The following is a 19,399-nucleotide window of genomic DNA, read 5'->3' on the forward strand; positions in this document are numbered from 1 at the left end:
CAGGGGTCTAAAAGCCCGCTGCAAAAAGGGTTTTTCTACTAGTGTATTCTGAATATATGAGGTCCAATTGGTCTACCATTCAAATTTTAGTTTGAAAACAACAATGAAGATCACTATAAGAAAATAGCATTCAAGATACGCTCTCATTCTCCTTTTCTTTGAGATTTTCTCTCAAAATTAGTTACCAATTGATCGAGGAAATATCGCAGTTATATTGTCCGAACGCAATAAATTAAGTTGAAGATTTACAATTTTACAAAATGAACTAGCAAAGAAAACATTTATCATACTTTAATAACTTTATAAAACCATTCACGCAATCATTAAAGATATTAAATATTTCATTCATGCAATAAAAACATGGTCCATAATGAATGAAACGATTCCAAGACCCTAAAAGTCCTAAATCCTTAAGCAGCTTTGGCATGTCTTAAGACTTTTAAGATTTTAGGTAAGCAAAACCAATTGATAGTAATCTCCAAATTACTCTTGGTTAATAAATTAATACCATAATTTATCCCATTGCCACAACATATGCCATTTGTTGACACCTACTTTTGTCCCCATTCCCGAAAGGGAAGGTTCGATGATGAGAACATAAAATCTCCACTTGGCAACGCATCTCCTATAAAATAACGAATCTCAATCCCCTTTTTATTTCACCCGAAACCTGCTATTTATAGAAACCTGCTATTTATGGAAACCTGCTAAAAATAGTAACTGCCGTAATGGGTAGTTGTTAAAAGTGGCAAGTCATAAAAGATAGAAACCTGTCAGAATTCGGTGTTGCACTCCAACATAAATCCTAAATGAGATAGAAATTGGGAGAGGAATCCTATTCCTAATATGATTCGAAAATAAGAGTTACGTATTAATTAAAATCCTAACGAGCCTAGAGTTCGTAACGGGCCCAGACGCATTCCGTCATAAAGTTAATACGCACTAAAAGACTCGAATAAGTCTCAAACACTCCGGATTCTAAGAGTCCAAATCTGACAAAGAAAACGGCCCAGACCCTATTTTCAACGCCTAGCTCTGGGCGCTGAAATTACCTGGGACGTGTTCTTTCCTAATTCTTCGTGGATTAGAGCTCTAAAATTCTATCTTTCCACGGACTCTTTTCTATAAATATAACCCCAAATTCGACGTGAAACGGACACAATTCATATCATGAGTATTGACTCCAACCCCTAAGCCTAAGCCTCACGCTGCGAAATTGATCCCGCGTTCTGTCGCAATCGATCCAAAAATCGAACAGAACGTATCCTGTCCCGTAACTTGAGATTCGTTAAATAAAAGGAGAAATAGAAAAGTCAAAGTGGTTAGTTTTCTGAGAACCGTGACGCACCTCTCAAGGGTGCGTTGTAATGTGTCCCTTTTCCATGATTTAATTGCTTTCCTCGCCCTTTTATAAACTGTTAAACTAATTAAATCTGATTGTTCTATCACGCCTAATAAAGATAATATTTTGGGAAATTGAACTATCCTGCTAGGTCCCTTAAAACAATCTTAATCAGATAATCGCGGTCGATATAGTATTATATGTTGCATATTGTTAAAATCGACTAAGATTAGTTTAATAGTTAACACATGTCCCTTCAATTATTTATGCTGAGCTAGTAAGGATATCCTGCCTCTGGAGTTATCGACGAGCGAGTACTCCTCTCGGTAGTTACAGTCCCCCGAACCCTCAATCTCTACCTTACGGGTGTATATTGAGAGATCCCCACACCAGGGATCACAAGGGAACCTATGGCCGTCGTGGTCAAACATAATTGCACTCCCTTTATGTCACGATAACCGGGTTTTGTCAGTTTTTCTCATTGTCGTTAAAAACTGAATGGCGACTCCTATATTACTAGTCAATTGGGTGTAAACTCACAGGAAATCCAATTACACTTGATTTGACAAAAAGAAACGTCACACCCACGAGGGACGAGGTCACGCATTAGTCTCGTGCTTTTTCGACCCCCTCACAGTGGCGACTCCACTGGGGATAGTGAAGGAAATACTCGTGCTTGTAGGTAATCAAAATAGCCGAAGGGTGAAACAATCCTATCCCGCGTTTATTTCCCCATCAAGTTGGGTTCGACCTGAAAATCAGCATATTAATGTGAACGGGCAGAACCGCATAACGAATCTTGGCTCCCTTAGGGAGTTAGGACTAAGGATACCCATCGCCAACCGGGGGGTGCATACGCTTCGAATGTTGTCCACTCGGCACTTTCGCTAGTAGTACACCCGTCCCAAACCCAATCGCTCGCCCATTAGGTCCCTCTCATTGGTGCATGCCACTTTGGCTTACATCGTGATTGGCCTATTGGGCGAAATTCGTTTGTTGAAGGCACTACCTCGACCGGGGCATGTGTTGGATCTGCGATAGAAGCGGTACCAAGCCAGGCGCAAATACTACCTATAGAAGCCTATCATAAACTACATGACATGTTATTATTGCCTCATGATGTAATGTTAGTTATGTGTAGCGAAATATGTGATTGTGTGTGACAAACAACGTTAGAAAACCAACGACCTTAAAAAAAACTGCCCAAACATTCATATAACAATTGGCCAAAGAGTTATACCAAAATACGTGTTCCGCAAACCCGAACGATCGCCACAAAAATAAGCGACGCTCGGGATGGCCCGTAACGAATCCCACAAACGCCGCACAACGCGTAAAGGACGTAATTAGGAAAACACGCAAAATTAAGTCGCACAAACAAAAATATACGCGAACAGAATACGAGTACCAGTCAGGGACGCATTTTCAACGCCCCTGGCTGGGCGCCAATATTTCTCACGCCCTTCGCTGGGCGCTGAAGTTGCTGCCTGGCCTTTTGGTCAGGCGCATCAGCCTCGGTGCCCGCGTAAAAAAAAATATACGTAGCAAAAAAAAACTTTTCGTGAAAATTGCTGCGAGGGCGTATGAAAAGGCACTCGATTCTAAAGGCAACTTAAAAAAAAAGAGAATACACACAACTCCTTGTGTCGTCATTAGGCTCCCTATGACGACAATGTTCGGCACCAAAACTGAGCATGCTAATTAAACGACCTTGAATGTCACATGGGCAAAGTATTCAAAAAATAATGTTCAAATAGAGTCTTCAAGGAAAAATAATGTTCGAATAAAAAATAAATAAATCCGAGTCTAGACTATGCTATGCCAAAGTACAATCTAAATCCTAAGTCTTAGTTGTCTTATCCATAGAATCGGTCCTAATGCTTGGTGTCGTTCTGCAAATAAAAAGGTTAAAACATATTGAGTCTCCCTTTCTAACATTTAAATCAATAAGCACCCATATGTAATTGTCATCCCTTGCTAAGAATCTACGGCCTCAATACTCTCTCTCACCAATAAAAAGAATATATTATGTATTGCAAAATGGAAACAGTCACATTCTGGAAATCATTTCTCCATAGTCGCACAACCCCCAAAGTGAGCCTAAGGTGTCAGTACCATTGGCAAAGAAAAAAATTAATGGCCTTAAGGCTTATGATCACATTGGGTCACGACTATCATAGTCCTCTCGAGCCACTCGCTCCTTGAAATACTCCTAAGTATGGACTAAAAGATTTTCCATCAACGCAACGTGACGAACCATGAAAATACCCGAATCGGCATGCCATAAGGCTACCATTGGGGTAAAGCAATACACACTAAGAGGGAAGCCGCACTAATGATTCTAGTCTTGCAAAAATAAAAATTCGATCTCCCCAACTAACTACCTTGCCAGCATTAAGCAAAATGGCGCATGACAAATGAATACCCAAGGGTTAAAATCTAAAGTGTCAACCAACGAAAGTTATGGTCCAATTAGCCTATGTATGAGAGTTGCTTGGTCAAGTATTATAGGCCTACGCCACGTCATTATTTTGAGTCTAGGCCACCTCCTTGTATTCATACACGGGTTACAATCAGAAAAATTAATGAAAAGTTCGAGTCTAAATCACAACTTCCAATTAAATCCCGAAAATTGGAATAAATTTCAATAAAGTAAAAACAATATTTTGAATCTACGCTATTTGCACATCTTAAGAAACGACTAAATACGCTTGCAAAGTAAGACAATTTAAAGGTCCACCCTAGGCCTACTAAAATTAAAGGTCCACTATAGGCCTACCAGACGAGGCTCACTCAGTCTCGCCTCGTGACTCAAAGACCACAACCATCTACCTTTTAGCCCAAGTAAAAAGGGGGAGCAATCCCAAGCAAAAAAGAAAAAAAGAGAAAGATTAAAGGGAGAGCGAAAAGAGCCATGAAATACTTAAAGAGAAAGAGGAAAGGGAGAGCGAAAAGAGCGAGCCATGAAATACTTAGCCCGTACCTCCCAAAGTGAGAAATTTACCCAAGTAAACGAAGGAAAAGAATTGAGTCAACCAATCCAAATCATAAAATTCTACGATGTCTACCCTTTCCAATCCTTATATTCTTAGACACCTTCGCTCCGGGGCCCCTGTTCAGCTCATTTAACCCATCCATGTTCTCATTGCCATAAACCAAGAAACCATTACCTCGACTCTTGTTCTTGAACTTGTTGTCAACTGCAAACCACGTACGGCCATTGACACGTGCGTCATACCCATTATTTCCAAAGCCCAAACCTGCTCTTACACCACCATTAGCATAATGACCATATAACTTGTTTGGATACATCCTGTTGATATACCATTGAGCCGTCCCCATGCTACTCATTGGCCTTGGTTGATGTAAACTCATGACACTAGCTTGAGGCTGCAAATTGTGAGTCCTAGTAGATGTAATCCTCATGCTCGACCAATACCTATACAAATTATCCCATCTCATTCAACCCATCTTCCAAACCGTCTTGAGTCACGGATAAAAAAGAAGACAAATGAAAAGTACAAAAAATAATAAATAATAAAAAAGCAAACTTTGCAAAGCGCCCTTAAAAGTTCGTCTAAAAAAAAGAAGCATTTAGCGCACCAAAAAAGATCCGCCCAGAAATAATTTTCAGCGCCCACAGCCGGGCGCCGAAATCTTTAACGCCCCAGCCTGGGCGCCGAATCTCTCTGCTCGCAAAATTTTGTCCAGACGTGCTCGTCATCTTATCCGCACACACACGGAAAAATAACGAACACTTGGAGGGGTACAGCACGTATTCAGATATACGTGCCACCAAAAAATACATGTACTCGAAAAAAAATATAAAACAAATTTTTGGCTTACGGCAAAGCGGCAGATTAAAATAATAATAAACTTGACTTATTTCACCCTATTTCAAACATTATGATTCCACTCGAACGTACTTGTTTAAAATCAGCATTCTAAGAAACCATTATCTCGATGTTGCAAGTGAGTCAAAGGGATTTCTAAATATTATTATGGGTAAAGAAGGGCACCTAACTTTTGGTCAAGGCACACTTCAACATGTGACTACCTTGACCATGGCAATGTCGCACAATACGACATTTATAAGAGAAGTAGCAAATCACTACTCGAATGTACCTCGCACTAAACGAGTCTGGTTCAAACTATTCATGATCCATGTCACCATGAATGCATAAAAATGTATGCCAAGCATTATAGCACCAAGCCAATCCCGTAGCTACAATTGGGGGCTTGAGAAAAACACTCTAAAGATGCTCGAAATGATCATTTTATCGCAAATTCTCGACGCTAATGCTATACACACGTCATAAGGGCACAATGCTAAGGTCAATCGTGTAAAATGAACCTTAGAATGGCTACAACCCCTCCCAAATTCTAAGCGCTACTTAGAATATATAAAGTCACCCCACTAACAAGGGTAACTGAAAATCGCGAGTCACCAAAACTCCGATCAAACTACTGCACATAACGCTCGCCCTATAAGCACCCGTTACACAGTCTACGTCGTTCCAAAGCAAAAGCGAAAGAAAAATCAAGGATAAAAACTGTCTGCCCAGAAATCATTTTCAACGCCCAGAGCTGGGCACCGATATCTTTAACGCCTCAGCCTGGGCGCTGAATCTCTTTGCTTGCCAAATTTTGCCCAGATATAAAAACAAAAAAAAGAAACATCTATGAATCCTCGCATCGAACGAAGTAATAAGCCGTGAAAACCCACGCAGAAGGTGCTACACTTGTTCAAGCACCTGAACGAGGCGTGATGAAGTACTCCAATACAAAAAAAAAAATATCCCGACACCTGGAGGAATTATCTAAGACACGTTGTTAGGCCACACAGGCCTACGTCGCACCATGAGTTTAACCATCCCACGGTACAAGTCTAAAAAAAAAGAGTAAGGCATATTGCACTAATGCGGGCACGACCAAGAGCATGAAGCAAAGACTACTTATCGCCCAAATTCAAAATGCAAGCCACACGACTTCTACATTAAGGATTAAAGGTAGCAAAATATTACCTACCACGAAAGGGATAGCTCGCACCTACACGAGCGGAACCCCAAGACATCTTTCTCGAAAGAACCTACAAAAATCGTACGCCAAAAGGAAGCATCCCAACATGCATACTTGGGGGCTCCAAACTACGAAACAACCATAGTAAAATAAAAAAATCTCAAAACAAATGTTTGAACGATCAAAAGGGCACGATGCTTGATCCCACTTCATGAATGGGCCTGAACCCTATCAAGCTTCTAAGCAAACTATTCAAAATCAGTCATTGCTCAAAAAAAAAAAATTTTGATTCAAGCAAACTGATTAATGGACCGCACACAACGTCCATTCTATGAACGCTCGTTCGCACATACATATCATCATTCTAAGTATCGAACATTCACGAACACGTTCAAAAGGAAAAATATAAGAGCGATCAAAGTCTTACACCTCAAGGTATGTTCCTCGGGCCATATAGACTCGCCCGACCATTGCAATAACTGTACATCTTAAGAGCAACAGTTCCTTTAAATAAAGGCCCCAAAGCGACAAACACCGTAGTCCACCAATCGCCTACGGCTTCTCGAGAAATCATCACGAGAGAGTCCTGCCTGGGACGAACTTTCAACGCCCAGGACCAGGCGCCAGATATTCCGACGCCCAGCCATGGGCGCTGAAAATCAGCTCAACTCATTACGATCTCCAAAATTCTACGTTCTGAGAAAAAAAGAAAAAAAAAGAGAAGAGAATACGTAGAATCTCCAAGTGAAATAAGCGAACGAACAAGAGGCCAACTGTGTCATCAAAGACCAGCCCAAACAACATTTTCAACGCCCCACCTGGGCGTGAATTATTTCTGGCGCCCAGGCCTGGGCGCCGAAAATGAACCCAGGCCCGAAAAAGCTCTGACTTCTATAGGGCCCTGCCGTATCCACTCGACTCGAAAATTGCCGAGTTCTTTACTGAAGTTCGCACCTCACGACTTTGTTAAGAGTAGCACACCACTACAAAGATCGCTCGCACTTATAAGCACAATCCCAAACACGATCAAGGACATTACAAAATGCGTATCCCCAAGGAACCTCTTCAACAAGAAATGACCGTCAAGCACGAATGCTTGGGGGCTCCAAAGAAAATATATATTTCAAAAGAGAGTATGCAAAGTTAAAACAATATTCCCAGACTACGCTGTACGAAGTCCCGTGTTTGGATAAACTCAAAAAAAAAATAAAACCGGATTACGACCTCAAAGACAAAGGTCGCCGTTGATACTTACACATAGTCCCCTAATCAAGGACCCTGGTAGTGGCAAAATTGAGCCGTAAAGACTAGCTCAAAACCATGAAAGATGATGACCACAAGACAATGGTCCGTCTAAGCACGTTGTCAACCCACATTCAGGTTGTAACTAAATCCGAGCATCCCTTGAAAGAAAACAAAATTCTTCAAAATACAAAAACAGGCTCGCCCACCTTCAGCGGGCGGGGTCTGCGTCACTAACCGCGCAGGTCCTCAGTTTTCGAAAAAAAAAATCTTCAAAACAAAAAAACAGGCTCGCCATCTTTAGCCGGCGGGGTCTACGTCACAAACCGCGTAGGTCCTTATCTTCAAAAAAAAAAAAACAAACAAACTTCAAAACAGATTCGTCCACTTCTATCGGACGGGGCGTCCACCCTTAGCGGACAGGCTCGCCATCTTTAGCCGGCGGGGTATGCGCCACTAACCACGCAGGTCCTTAGTCGCTGCAACGATAACTTTTTCTGGTTTTCCCTTTTCCAAAAATTAAGGGATTGGTTTTCCGTTTTTCCAAAAAAAAAGCGATGTGAGTAGTTTTCCTTTTTTCCAAAAATTAAAGGATTGGTTTTCCGTTTTTTCCAAAAAAGAACGATGTGAGTAGTTTTCCTTTTTTCCAAAAATTAAAGGATTGGTTTTCCGTTTTTTCCAAAAAAGAACGATGTGCTGGATTTTCCTTCGTTTTACGTCCCATAAAAAGTAGGGGGTTTTCTCGTTTAGCTAACCCTGAAAATGAGAATCTTTAAAAACATTTTTTACCTCGTGATTGGGCCTTGTCAGGCCCAATTACACTTTATAGCTTTGATTTTGAAAACATCTGTAGCTACTCCCAATGACAAAGTGAGGGAGTTTCTACGCATCTTTAGATACTTCCAATGACAAAGTGAGGGAGTTTCTATACTATCCGTTGACAAATTCCAATGACACGTGAGGGATATGTCGACACTTCAAGTGATTACCCATAAGTTAAATGTTATCACTCGGGGGCTCGTAAGACCCTCGCAAAACAAGTCACCTACACTATGGCTTGTGTGACGCACTCCGTCCAGTACTTTGACCATCGTCTCATCCCGAGACCCAGTCAAAGTGGGGGCTAACTGTAGACACCTACTTTTGTCCCCATTCCCGAAAGGGAAGGTTCGATGATGAGAACATAAAATCTCCACTTGGAAACGCATCTCCTATAAAATAACGAATCTCAATACCCTTTTTATTTCACCCGAAACCTGCTATTTATAGAAACCTGCTATTTATGGAAACCTGGTAAAAATAGTAACTGCCGTAATGGGTAGTTGTTAAAAGTGGCAATTCATAAAATATAGAAACCTGTCAGAATTAGGTGTTGCACTCCAACATAAATCCTAAATGAGATAGAAATTGCGAGAGGAATCCTATTCCTAATATGATTCGAAAATAAGAGTTACGTATTAATTAAAATCCTAACGAGCCTAGAGTTCGTAACGGGCCCAGACGCATTCCGCCATAAAGTTAATACGCACTAAAAGACTCGAATAAGTCTCAAACACTCCGGATTCTAAGAGTCCAAATCTGACAAAGAAAACGGCCCAGACCCTATTTTCAACGCCTGGCTCTGGGCGCCGAACTTCGGCGCCCAGCCCTGGGCACTGAACTTACATGGGACGTGTTCTTTCCTAATTCTTCGTGGATTAGAGCTCTAAAATTCTATCTTTCCACGGACTCTTTTCTATAAATATAGCCCCAAATTCGACGTGAAACGGACACAATTCATATCATGAGTATTGACTCCAACCCCTAAGCCTAAGCCTCACGCTGCGAAATTGATCCCGCGTTCTTTCGCAATCGATCCAAAAATCGAACAGAACGTATCCTGTCCCGTAACTTGAGATTCGTTAAATAAAAGGAGAAATAGCAAAGTCAAAGTGGTTAGTTTTCTGAGAACCGTGACGCACCTCTCAAGGGTGCGTCGTAATGTGTCCCTTTTCCATGATTTAATTGCTTTCCTCGCCCTTTTATAAACTGTTAAACTAATTAAATCTGATTGTTCTATCACGCCTAATAAAGATAATATTTTGGGAAATTGAACTATCATGCTAGGTCCCTTAAAACAATCTAAATCAGATAATCGCGGTCGATCTAGTATTATATGTTGCATATTGTTAAAATCGACTCAGAATAGTTTAATAGTTAACACATGTCCCTTCAATTATTTATGCTTAGCTAGTAAGGATATCCTGCCTCTGGAGTTATCGGCGAGCGAGTACTCCTCTCGGTAGTTACAATCCCCCGAACCCTCAATCTCTACCTTGCGGGTGTATATTGAGAGATCCCCACACCAGGGATCACAAGGGAACCTATGGGCGTCGTGGTGAAACATAATTGCACTCCCTTTATGTCACGATAACCGGGTTTTGTCAGTTTTTCTCATTGTCGCTAAAAACTGAATGGCGACTCCTATATTACTAGTCAATTGGGTGTAAACTCACAGGAAATCCAATTACACTTGATTTGACAAAAAGAAACGTCACACCCACGAGGGACGAGGTCACGCATTAGTCTCGTGCTTTTTCGACCCCCTCACACCATTGTTGTTTGAGTTACAACCACAATCAACGTGTTCCTTTGGGATACCTTACCATCTAAGTCAACTAAAATAGCACCTCGCTTTGGCGGAAACCTACTACCATAGATCCTTAGATTTTTGTAAGTGCTTGATTTGGAAGGCAATTATAAACTCAATATAACTTTGGACCTAGTTGTTTCTATGTTGGTTCGATTATTTAGTGAAGTAAATGTAATCAAACATACAAACAACATTCATGCATAATATACATTCATTCACAATATATATAGTGCATAAATTTAATTTTGGTGAACTAGTATGGCCCAAAACTTTGTCTTGAATCATCCAATCTTCTTCACCTTGTTAGCTTGGCATCGTCTTGAACTTCATTCAAAAGCTAACTTAAAGTTCTAAATTTCCTAGAAATACTTGAAATAATTAAATAATTACATCAAAATTTCAATTTCAATGGTACGCAGACCATATTTAAAACTTTACATTCAAAGATAAAACTGTATGCATACTGTATTTAACTATCCTAGATTGGCCATACCAGTCACCTTGAATACCTGCAATACGTAAAATATTTTCTATGCATTCATCCATTCGTGTCCTAAAACGAATGGCCCAAATAAATATGCAAGTATTTACATGATTTATTTAAAAATCACGTTCACGTAAAACGCGTCCTAAAAGATTAATCAATTCCGAATTATTAATCCTTAGAATTATTCTAATCAAAATATAATTTAATTAAAATAATTGTGCCCTACGATAATAATTAAAATTAATTATTTCATTTAATGTCATTAAATGGCTCCCACTAAAACCAATATTTTAATTTGGATAATTTAATTTTAAATATTTAAACTTACGGCCCGACCCAAGTCCAATAAAATAAAATAAATAAAAAATCCACTGTTACCCATTTCATGCAAAAATTAAATTCAAAGCCCAAACGAAGCAAAATAGCAATTTTTGCAACATGGGCTAGGCTTGCGCCCAGCCCTATGCCGCCTAGTGCATTGCGTGCCACATGAGGCCTCGAGGAGCATCGCCCCTCCCTCGCATAGCACAGCGCACAGCCCGCAGCTACACTAGCTGCTGCTGTTGCTGCTTTGCTCGTCGCTGCTCGCAAGCCATGGCCAGCGCTGCTGCCTTGCTTGCTCGATGTTTCGTCACTAAGCCAAGGCATCGCTTCTGCCTTGCTCGCTGCTTCGGCCAGCGCGCGCTGGCACGCCCAGCTTGCTTGCTGGCTGCCTCGCGTTGCTGCCCAATGATGCGGAGTGCAGCGCGCATGGGCTACGCCCAGTCACACACGCCGCACACCCCATGTTATGCGCCTTTGGCTCATGCCATACGAGCCAATTAACCAAAAAAAATAATTTTTAATTTCACGAAACGTTATTTGCATGACGTTATTTATCTTAAAATTAACAAAATTAATCGTTTTGTTTTTCGAAAAATAACAAAGTGGGTGATTTAATTAATTTTCTAACAATCCAATTTTGAGAAATTTATAAATCTTGGCTAACAACATTAAAATTTAACGAACGATCAATATCAACGAAAATTTGAATATGTTTGATGATCCTATCCAAAATTTTAAATTGTTCTAAATATTTAAATTTCAGATTATTATCAAATTTGGTTTAAGTGATGATTAAAATTAACGAATCTAATCAAAATTTTAATCCAATAATTTTTAAAAACTGCCACTTAACATAAAATTATATTCCCTTTCCCAATTAAACAAATTTTCAGATCTAAATTATTTTTAAAATCAATTTACGATCTAAAAATCACTAATTTAGGGGAAAATAAAATTAGGGTTTATACTTAACATTTATGGGCGAAAATTTTACCATAATTTAAAAATATACCCAAGAACAGTCAATCCCACTTGCATGGACCAGGTCCACGATATTATTAGTGTGGACCAGGATATTTTAGGTATTTTACAGCTTTTAAAGATGACATGGACAAGCAATGTTTACGTGATCCAAAAAATCTGCGGCCTATATAGTAACTCTTACGTTGATATAGTTTACTTATATGCAATATAGTTACTCTACTAGTCATATAGTAAATTTTAACAATATAATTATTAATATATGCGACATAGTTACTGCGAATATCATATAGTAACTGTTAAGTTGATATAGTTGTACTTGTATGTAATATAATTACTCTAATAGTCATACAACAACTTTTTGATGTCATTTTTATAAGAATTCAATTACTTAATAATGTATACACAAAGATATTGACTGCTATATAGTAAATATTTCTATTGTATAGAAATAGTTATTCTTCTATATCATATAGTAACTCTTTCTATTCTATAGTTACTATTAACTCTTTCAAAAAATAGTAGCACGTCCTCTCATTCCACGTCCGGGTCCTCTCCTTCCTCTACCACGTCCTTGGTTTTCATTTTTGTCAGAATTTTCTTCTTCTTCTTCTCCTGCTTTTGTTTTCCTTGCAAAAGTTATTTTTCGCACGACTTCAATTCTAGATGAATCATCTTTGTATTTCTGAATTAATAATATATAAACTAAGTTAATAATTAAACCTTTAAGTGTGAAAAAATGACATAGTAACTATGTAAAACATATAGTTTCTATTATGCATCATACAATAACTCGTAGAATTAATGATGGTAAGATATTCACAGAAATGCAAATATAGTTATTGTTATAGTCATATAGTTACTATCAAAATAATATAGTCACTCTTATTACTAATAACATAGAGACAAAAAAAAAAGAACATAAAAAAAACAAAATGATAACATAGTAACTATTAAAAACATATAGTTACTATTATACATGATATAGTATATTTTAATATTAATGATAGTCATATATTAGCAGAGTTGCATATATAGTTATTGTTATGATCATATAGTTAATATGATCATCACATAGTAACACTTATTAATAATAACATAGAGGACAACAAAGAACATAGAAAGAACATTATAATATACATAATAACTATATCAAACATATATTTACTATTATACAAGATATCATACCTATAAATATTATTGATGGTCATTTAGTCACATAGTTGCAGACATAGTTGGTGTGATAATAATATAGTAACTCTATCACTAAAAATATAGAATAACATCAAAAACATACACAGAACATAATAAATTAAAATAGTAACTATTTCAAACATATAGTAACTATATAAAACATACAAGTACTGTTGAAGAAAATAAACATATGGTAACTAATCATGATAAAATAAACATAATATCTATTTGTAGACACCTACTTTTGTCCCCATTCCCAAAAGGGAAAGGTTCGATGATGAAATCATAAATCTCCACTTGACAACGCATCTCCTATAAAATAAACGAATCTTAATTCCCCTTTTCATTTCACCCGAAACCTGATATTTATAGAAAACTGCTATTTATAGAAACCTGCTAAAAATAGTAACTGCCATAAAGGGTAGCTTCTAAAAGTGGCAAGTCATAAAAGATAGAAACCTGTCAGAATTAGGTGTTTCACTCCAACATAAATCCTAAATGAGATAGAAAACTGCGAGAATCCTATTCCTAATATGATTCGGAAATAAGAGTTACGTATTAATAAAAATCCTAACGAGCCTAGAGTTCGTAACGGGCCCAGACGCATTCCGTCATGAAATTGATACGCACTAAAAGACTCGATTAAGTCTCAAACACTACGGATTTCAGGAATCCGAATCTGACTAAGAAAACAGCCCAGACCCTATTTTCAACGCCTGGCTCTGGGCGCTGAAAATACCTGGGTACGTGTTTTTTCCTAATTCTTCGTGGATTAGAGTTCTGCAATTCTATCTTTCCATAAACTCTTCCCTATAAATACAGCCCCAAATTCGACGTGAAACACACAATACACAATTATATTCTGAGTATTGACTCCAACCCTTAGCCTAAGCCTCACGCTGCGAAACTGTTCACGCGTTCTGTCGCAATCGATCCATAAATCGAACAGAACGTATCCTGTCCCATAATTGAGATTCGTTAAATAAAAAGGAGAAATAGCAAAGTCAAAGTGGTTAGTTTTCTGAGAACCGTGACGCACCTCTCACGAGTGCGTCGTAATGTGTCCCTTTTCGATGATTTAACTGCTTTCCTCTCCCTTTTTATGAACTGTTAAACTAACTAAATCTGATTGTTCTATCATGCCTAACAAATATAATATTTTCGGGAAATTGGATTATCATGCTAGGTCCCTTAATACTATTTAAATCAGATAATCACGATCGATCTAGTATTATATGTTGCATATTGCTAAAATCAACTCAGATTAGTTTAATAGTTAACGCATGTCCCTTCAATTATTTATGTTGAGCTAGTAAGGGTATCCTGTCTCGGGAGTTATCGACGAGCGAAGTACTCCTCTCGGTAGTTACAGTCCCCCGAACCCTCAATCTCTACCTTGCGGGTGTATGTTGAGAGATCCCCACACCAGGGATCACAAGGGAACCTACGGCCGTGGTGGTCAAACATAATTGCACTCCCTTTATGTGACGATAACCGGGTTTTGTCAGTTTTTCTCATTGTCGTTAAAAACTGAATGGCGACTCCTATATTACTAGTCAATTGGGTGTAAACTCACAGGAAATCCAATTACACTTGATTGAATAAAAAGAATCGTCACACCCACGAGGGACGAGGTCACGCTTTAGCCTAGTGCTTTTTCGACCCCTTCACAGTGGCGACTCCACTTGGGATAGTGAAGGAAATACTCGTGCTTGTAGGTAATCAAAATAGCCGAAGGGTGAAACGATCCTACCCCGCGTTTATTTCCCCATCAAGTTGGGACGACCTGAAAATCAGCATATTAATGTGAACGGGCAGAACCGCATAACGAATCTCGGCTCCCTCGGGAGTTGGGACTAAGGATACCTTTTTTCGCCAATAGGGGGGTGCATACGCCGCGCATGTTGCCCACTCGGTACTTGTGCAGGTAGTACACCTATCCCGAACCCAATCGCTCGCTCATTAGGTCCCTCTCGCCTGCATGCCCCCTTGGCTTGCACTTGCGGGTTGGCCTCTTGAGCGAAATTCGTCTGTTGAAGACACTACCTCGACCGGGGCATGTGTTGGATCTACGATAGAAGCGGTACCAAGCCAGGCGCAAATACTACCCATAGAAGCCTATCATAAACTACGTGACATATTTAATTTTCAGATCCATGTTTGTAATGTAGTTATGTGTAGCGAACTATGTGACTATGTTATGATTGTGCGTACGAATAATGCTAGACAAATAATGCTAGAAAACCAACGACCTTAAAAGTTGCCCAAACATTCATGAACCAATTGGCCAAAGAGTTATACCAACATACGTGTTCCGCAAGCCCGAACGATCGCCACAAAAATAAGCGACGCTCGGGATGGCCTGTAACGAATCCCACAAACGCTGCACAACGTGTAAAGGACGTTATAAGGCAAGCACGCAAAATTAAAGTCGCAAAAACAAAAGTATACGCAAACAGAAAACGAGAACCAGCCAGGGACGCATTTTCAACGCCCATGGCTGGGCGCCAGAATTTCTCACGCCCTACGTTGGGCGCTGAAGTTGCTGCTTGGCCTTTTGGTCAGGCACAGCAGCCTCGGTGCCCACGCAAAAAAAAAAACACGTAGCAAAAAAAAAAACCTTTTCGTGAGAAAAATTTGCTACGAGGGCGTGTGAAAAAGCACTCGATTCTAAAAGCGACTTATAAAAAAATAAATAACTCTTTGTGTCGTTGTTAGGCCTCCTACGACGACAATGCTCGGTATCAAAACCGAACATGCTAATAATTATGAATGTCACATGGGCAAAGTATTCAAAAATAATGTTCAAATGAAGTTTTTAAAGAAAAATAATGTTCGAATAAAAAGTAAATCCGAGTCTAGAATAGGCTATGCCAAAGTACAATCTAAATCCTAAGTCTTAGTTGTCTTATCCATAGAATCGGTCCTAATACTTGGTGTTGTTCTGCAAGCTAAAAGGTTAAACCATATTGAGTCTCCCTTCCTAACATTTAAATCAATGAGCACCCATATGTAATTGTCATCCCTTGCTAGGAATCCACGGCCTCAATACTCTCTCTCACCAATGAAAAGAATATATTATAGTATTTGCAAAATAGAAACGGTCACATTCTGGAAATCATTCCCCCATAGTCGCACAACCCCAAAGTGAACCTAAGGTGTCAATACCATTGGCAAAAAATAAAATTAATGGCCTCAAGGCTTATAATCACATTGGGTCACGACTATCATAGTCCTCTCGAGTCACTCACTCCATGAATGCAACATGACCAACCATGAAAATACCCAAATCGGCATACCGTAAGGCTACCATTGGGGTAAAGCAATACACACTAAGAGAGAAGCCGCACTAATGATTCTAGTCTTGCAAAAATAAAAATTCGATCTCCCCAATTAACTACCTTGCCAACATTAAGCAAAATGGCGCATGACGAATGAACACCCAAGGGTTAAAATCTAAAGTGTCAACCAACAAAAGTTATGGTCCAATTAGCCTAAGTCTGAGAGTCGCTTGGTCAAGTATTATAGGCTTACGCCACGTTATTATTTTGAGTCTAGGCCACCTCCTTGTATTCATACCCGGGTTATAATCAGAAAGATTAATGAAAGTTTGAGTCTAAATCACAACTTCCAATTAAACCCTAGAAACTGGAATCTGAAAAGAAGCAAAAAAAATTATTTTCGGTGCAATTCTTTCGTTAAATTTCAATAAGGTAAACACAACATTTTGAATCTACGCTATTTGCACATTTTAAGAAACGACTAAATACGCTTGCAAAGTAAGACAATTTAAAAGGTCCACCCTAGGCCTATTAAAATTAAAGGTCCACCCTAGGCCCTACTAAAATTAAAGGTCCACAATAGGCCTACCAGACGAGGCTCACTCAGTCTCGCCTCGTGACTCAAAGACCACAACCATCTTAAAGAGCCATGAAATACTTAAAGAAAAAAGAATTGAGCGAAAAGAGCCATGAAATACTTAAAGAGAAAGAAAAAAGGGGAGAGCGAAAGGAGCGAGCCATGAAATACTTAGCCCGTACCTCCCAAAGTGCGAAATTTACCGAAGGAAAGAATTGAGTCAACCAATCCAAATTATGCCACAAACACTACATAAAGTTCTACGATGTCTACCCTTCCCAGTCCGTATATTCTTAGACGCCTTCGCTCTGGGGTCCCTGTTCAGCTCATTTAACCCATCCATGTTCTCATTGCCATAACCCAAGAAACCATTACCTCAACTCTTGTTTTTGAACTTGTTATCAACCGCAAACCACGCACGGCCATTGACACGTGCGTCATACCCGTTATTTCCAAAGCCCAAACCCATTATTACACCACCGTTAGCATAATGACCATATAACTTGTTTGAATACATCCTGTTGATATACCCTTGAGCCGTCCCCATGCTACTCATTGGCGTCGGTTGATGTAAACTCATGACACTAGCTTGAGGCTGCAAATTATGAGTCCTAACAGGTATAATCCTCATGCTTGACTAATACCTATACAACTTATCAACTCATTCAACCCATCTTTCAAACCGTCTTGAGTCACGAATATAAAAAAAAAAGACAAATGAAAAGTACAAAAAATATAAATAATACAAAAGCAAACTTTGCAAAGCGCCTCTAAAGTTATTCTAAAAAGAAAAAGAAGCATTTAGCGCACCAAAAAAGATCCGCCCAGAAAACATTTTCAGCGCCCACCGCTGGGCGCCGAAATCTTTAGCGCCCCAGCCTGGGCGCTGAATCTCCCTGCTTGCTAAATTTTGTCCAGAAGTGCTCGTCATTTTATCCGCACATGCACGGAAAAATAACGAACACTTGGAGGGGTACATCACGTATTCAGATATACGTACCACCAAAAAAAATATACATGTACTCAAAAAATAAAACAAATAAACAAAATTTTGGCCTACGGCAAAGCAACAGATTAAAATAATAATAAAATTACCTTATTCTACCGTTTCAAATAATATGTTTCCACCTCAGAACGTACTTGATTAAAATCGGCATTCTAAGAAACCATTTTCTAGGCTAAGAACTACGCAAAACCTGATTCCAAATTAAATCTATTTAAGGCGGATACGTAGGCAATCCATGATTCGGTCCAACCAATATTAAAGCCTATAGAAAAACAAGAATAAAAATAGAAGTCCCTTATTGAAATTTAATTACTTGCAATCCAAGTCGAAAGAAAAATTGAAAGCACGAAGAAGAATCCAAGTCATCAAGATGCCATAATAAGCACACATCGAAAAATAATAAGGGCACGTACCCTTGCCGGAAGGAGCACTCACACTCCTAGGCACTTAGCCAAGACTCAAAAAGATCGCTTTGCCTCAATTGAATGGGGGGCTAGCGCAAGCGTCCATGACCTCTAAAGTACTCGACTTGACCCTCCCTAAAGCGAACTAACTCACTTAAAGACTTTCTTTCACCACTAGACATAGTCGTTCGCTTAAAGACCTTCTTTCACCACTAGACACAGTCATGATCGCCAACAAGTAGTAAAGGCAGTAAGCTTGCAATGAAAAAGATTACTCTACGGCATCGCCCCATCGTTCCTTCGAACTCAGGGCACCCGTTCATACTAATTCAAATGCTTGCTAATCCCCTTTGAAAAAATTAGACATTGTCAATAGGACTTGGCACTTAACCAAGGCTCACCCTACTCGGACATATGACACGGGTATCTAAAATCGAAATCTGAAAGCATCATTAATGAGAAGACATAATAGCAACTGGGGGCTAAAAAATTGAAGTGAAAGAGCTAGGGAAAGAACTAAGTATACCTTGACCTTTTGTACGGACATACACCAAGTAAATCTAAGTTAATTTCACAACGGTTTATATTCCCGCAATTCTGGAAAAGATGGCCCTAAAAGCCTAAAGCATATGCCAAACGGGCACAAGTAATATCTTGACGCCTGCACCCTGGCTTCCAGCAAATCCTTAGAGAGCATGCCAAAAATCGTAACAGTATTTTGATTCACTCATGTAATCCTGTACGAACCCTTCTATAAGTCAACCTACTTAGGACACCTCGGATTGTACACAGTAGGACTCGGATTTTAAATAATTTTTAAATAATTTTCAAAGACTTTTTCGAACATAATAAAGTGTCGTTGGTTTAAAGCTAAGTATGTGTTTATCTCGATATTGCAAATGAGTCAAAA

This window comes from Spinacia oleracea, chromosome 1 (genome assembly GCF_020520425.1).
Source record: "Spinacia oleracea cultivar Varoflay chromosome 1, BTI_SOV_V1, whole genome shotgun sequence".
Classification (NCBI taxonomy): Eukaryota; Viridiplantae; Streptophyta; class Magnoliopsida; order Caryophyllales; family Amaranthaceae; genus Spinacia; species Spinacia oleracea.